The following is a 5,161-nucleotide window of genomic DNA, read 5'->3' as shown; positions in this document are numbered from 1 at the left end:
GTGAATTAAAAGGGAAGAGTCCAAAGTGGCAATTCATCATAGCACCAGGTATTGAGATGGTCAAGGCTGAGGGGGATTCAGATTCAAAGAGAGAAAATTCTGTTTGGTCATGTTTAGTCTGAAATGCCTAGGAGACATAAGGAGATGCTAAGTAGATGTTTAAAGTTGTGAATCTGAAGGTCAAAAAGAAGTCTAGCCTGCCTATATAAAGTTAGGAATTGTCAGCAGATAGTTTTTAAAGCTCGAGGACTAATATAGGGGAGAAGACATATAGAATAGAAAAGAGGGTACAGGAACTACAGCATTTAGAATCACATTAGAAAAAGGTGGTGTTACAGTGTTCTTGCCTGGAGAATCCCAGGGACGGGGGAGCCTGGTGGGCTGCCGTCTATGGGGTCACACAGAGTTGGACACAACTGAAGCGACTTAGCAGCAGCAGCAGTGGTAAAGAACCTGCCTGCCAATGCAGGAGACCCAAGAGGCTTGGGTTCAATCCCTGGGTCAGGAAGATCCCCTGGAGAAGGGCATGGCAGTTCATTCTAATATTCATGCCTAGAGAGTCCCATAGACACAGAGGAGCCTTGGGGTCAGTCCATGGGGTCACAGAGCATTGGACAAAGACTGAACAACTAACAAATAAGCAAGAGCAAGAGTGGCCAGTTATTTAAGAAAACTAGCCTAGTGTGCAGTATAGAGCCCAGCGAGGAGAGTATCAGAAAAGGCCAATTATGAAAGTTTAATTAAACTGAGTACAGAAAAGGAAGCCAAATTGAGATTGTTACTTTCATAGGAGTGATAGGGAGATTGAAATAGGGAGATTGAAGTTTGCCATTTATCTTAGCAACGCTAATTATAAGAAGGCAGTGGAACCTCGGAGTTCTGAGAGAAAATTAATTCTGAACCTAGAATCCTATAGACAGACAAAGCATTGAAGGATGAGGGCAAATGAGGGAATTTTAAACTATTTTTTTGACCTTTCATATATCTTTTCAGAAAAAAAAGAAACATGGGAAGCTGGTAATAGGATCTGCTCTATGAATGCAATAAAAAAAATACTTCAGTGCAAATATTCAGAATTCCAAGGTGATCAGTAATAATAAGAATGAAAAGTTAGAAGGATCTCAGAAGAACATCTTTCAGAAAAAAGTAGATTCATTTTATACAATAGCATGTTTAAAAAACCTTAATAATTTTACTGAGAATGACATGTTTTTCCTGCCATCAACCCCCCAAGACAATTAAAATCTTTAGTAAAGGCAAAAAATTGTGTAACTCATGGTCCAAATATGAAACTAAGATGTGACAGTATTATGAGTAATCAATGGAAAAGAGAATCTGTTTGACATTGACACCTAGAATATTCTCCTTCAATAAGCATAAATTTAATAATATGGCTTACATTTTCTTTTTACAAGTCTGTTTATACAATTGATTCAGCAGTGAATAAGATTTACAAAATTGTAATATTGAAAAAAGTCACTTTTAAAAATAAGTTGAAGGACAAAATACAAAAGACAATTATCCTAACACAGTAAATATTATAATTATTGACTGTGTAAAAGTAGTGGTACAGCTATGGAAGTTGGGAAGTGGAGGGAAGTGAAAGGATGCAAATGCACTAATCTTACCTAATGGAGGAATTAAGAGACATTTAAAAATGTGTGGATGAACACTTTCTAATGGTAGGTCAAGAAATAGAGGTTTAACGACCCAATCAAAAAATAGGCCAATGAACTAAACAGACATTTCTCCAAAGAAGACATTCAGATGGCTAACAAACACATGAAAAGATACTCAACATCACTCATTGAGGAATGCAAATCAAAACCACAGTGAGGTATCTTTTCACGCCAGTCAGAATGACTGCTATCCAAAAATCTACAAACAATAAATGCTGGAAAGGGTGTGGAGAAAAGGGAACCCTCTTACACTGTTGGTGGGAATGCAAACTAGTACAGCCACTATGGAGAACAGTGTGGCGATTCCATAAAAAACTGGAAATAGAACTGCCATTGACCCAGCAATCCCACTGCTGGGCATACACACCGAGGAAACCAGAATTGAAAGAGACACATGATGAACACCCCAGTGTTCATCACAGCACTGTTTACAATAGCCAGGACATGGAAACAACCTAGATGTCCATCAGCAGACGAATGGATGTGAAAGCTGTGGTACATATACACAATGGAATATTACTCAGCCATTAAAAAGAATACATTTGAATCAGTTCTAATGAGGTGGAGCCTATTATACAGAGTGAAGTAAGTCAGAAAGAAAAACACCAATATAATATACTAACGCATATATATGGAATTTAGAAAGATGGTAATGATAACCCTATATGCAAGACAGCAAAAGAGACACAGACATAGAACAGTCTATTGGACTCTGTGGGAGAAGGCAAGAGTGAGATGATCTGAGAGAATAGCACTGAAACGTATATTATCATATGTGAAACAGACCACCAGTCCAGGTTCGATGCAGGAGACAGGGTGCTTGGGTGCTGGTGCACTGGGATGACCCTGAGGGATGGGATGGGGAGGGAGTTGGGAGAGGGGTTTAGGATGGGGAACACATTTACACCCATGGATGATTCATGTCAGTGTATGGCAAAAACCACTACAATATTGTAAAGTAATTAGCCTACAATTAAATAAAGTAATAAAAAAGAAATAGAGGTTTAAATATATTTAAAGCAATTAAGTAAGAAATAGAACTTAATGTACTGTAATAAAAATTGCAAAGACGAGACTAGGGAAAGAAAAATGGAGGCTGATGTAAGTAAGCTAAGTTCTGATTGTTCTTTTTCAAAGTGTGGAGTCAATTTTTAAAAAGTCAGGAATTGAATCTAAATGTGGCAGTATGTGTGTATTATTTTCAAGGATAGAGGTATCTATCAGAAGTACTAAAAAACAGTTTCACGTAGCTATCTTTAGAGTAGTGGTTTTCAAACTGTGGGAGTGAATCAAGTTAGTGGACTACAATCTACATTAGAAGGGCAAAAAAGAAAAAGTATGAACAAGTAAAATTCTTGAAACTTTTATCATCTGTGTGTGTGTGTGTGTATGTGGATGTAAAGTGTATTTCCTACTTGGGTCCTCGTCAAAAAAGTAATCCAGGAAGTAGAACTAAGTTGTGGACAGTAGTTGGGCAACATTTTAATCTTTTATTTTTCTACTCCATGTATTTGAATTTTTAACTCATGCGTGTATTAATTTGTAATAAATAAAAATATGTATCTGTTTTTCAATATATTAAAAAATTCATAAGCTTCCATAAGATAATTTGGTATATTTCCTAACAAAAGCAGATATTAGGCAATTTTCTTAAGAAACAGAATGACAGGCAATCTTACCATCACTTAGCAGGAAAGGAAAAATTAACAGCAAGTTTTAAAGATTACTTAAGGCTTAAGAGAGGGAAGCCTGGGGCAGGGCCAAGAATATAAGACTTTAGGAGTGGATTAAGTGGATAAAAGAAATAAAAGTTCAAGTATCACTTTCAGGATATAACCCAATACTAAGAATGACCTTGAATCAACAAATAATTTTACCTTATTGTCTCTATGTAATGTTTCATCTATCAGTGAACAATATAATTGCTTGCATTTCTATGGTGACTTTCAACTTTCCTCAGTTTGCATCAAATATGATACAATTTTAGAGCACCTGTTTGCCCAGATCCTCCATTTTCTAAAAGTTTCTACTCCACTGGGGTGAGATCTCTGTGGCCATGTGCAATTTGTGACCTACCACCTAGCCATAAAAGTGTTGGTCACTTAGTCAGTCATGTCTGACTCTTTGCAACCCCAGGGAGTGCAGCCCACCAGGCTCCCCTGTCCATGGAATTCTTCAGGCAAGAATACTGGAGTCAGTAGCCATTCCCTTTTCCAAGAGATCTTCCCCAGGGATCAAACCCATGTCTCCTGTGTTGCAGGTAGGTCCTTTACCATTTGAGCTATAAGGGCTTCCCTGATAGCTTGCAAAGTGTTGGACACGACTGAGAAACTAAGCAGAGCACACACCTAGCCATACCTGCTTTGACCAAGGAGACTCCAGACCCAATCTGTACTAGTCAGACTTTCTCTCCTAGGAATTTAGAACTGAGAAATGGTGGTCATTTTGTACTGATCCCCTGGGGAATAAGGATATCATTCTGGGACAGCCATATTTGGCCCATACATATAGATACCTGCTGTTCCCATGCCTTCATGTTCACACTTCTTTTGTCACCTTGCTCACTCCTTGCACTTTGCAGTGTTAGATACCCGAGAGTCTGTCATGTACCTCTTGGGATACAGAGTTGATATGCATTGGAGATCAGGTCTGTGTGCTTTGAGTACTGTTTTCCTGTTAGGACCAATCCTAAAGGAGTTTATTCCAGAGGGCTGGGACACATAGGAATCAAAAAAAATGGCACCAGAGGTAACTGACAAGTTTATATTGTACCCAAGGAGCAGAGATGATATTAGCTGAAAGGCTGATTTCTATCTTCCCTGTTGCCTCTGCTGGGGCTCCTGTGGTTGATAAGGTGAGGTCAGATTTCGTTATATGGTTGATCAGCTAACTCTGTAGATCCCCTGCCTTTGCTTTGCTGTTCTTTAGTTGCTAAGTCATGCCTGCCTGTTTTGCAACTTCATGGACTGTAGCCCGCCAGGCTCCTCTATTCATGGGATTTTGCAGGCAAGAATACAGGAGTGGGTTGCCATTTCCTCCTCCAGGGGATCTTCCCGACCCAGGGATTGAACTCGCGTCTCCTGCATTGCAGGTGAATTCTTTACTGCTGAGCCACTGGGGAAGCACCCCTGCCTTTGCTGGGGGCCCTTAACACCTAAGATGACCATATATCTGATTTACTTGGGACGCAGTTTCCCCATAGCCCTAATACAATTATTAGTGCTCTTTCATTCCTAAAAAGGTCCTGGTTTGGATGATAAGTCATATGGCCACCTATTCATGATCATAAGAGCTGTCTGGCACTCTGGTAGAACTAAAGCCTTAGTCTCTTCACTCCTCCTATTCACTGTTGAATGCCTCAGCTGGAAAAGCCTCCAAGCCTCCATTCTCCCCATGTCAGGTCTTTCAGCTGCCACTTTGAAGGTATAAGTTTGAGAGGCAAAGAGGTTGGGTAGTCTTTCTTCTCCTTGTCCTAGAAACCA

The sequence above is a fragment of the Oryx dammah genome, unplaced genomic scaffold (genome assembly GCF_014754425.2).
Source record: "Oryx dammah isolate SB20612 unplaced genomic scaffold, SCBI_Odam_1.1 HiC_scaffold_25, whole genome shotgun sequence".
NCBI lineage: Eukaryota > Metazoa > Chordata > Mammalia > Artiodactyla > Bovidae > Oryx > Oryx dammah.
The sequence above is the reverse complement of the archived record's forward strand: the minus strand, read 5'-3'. Positions refer to the sequence as shown.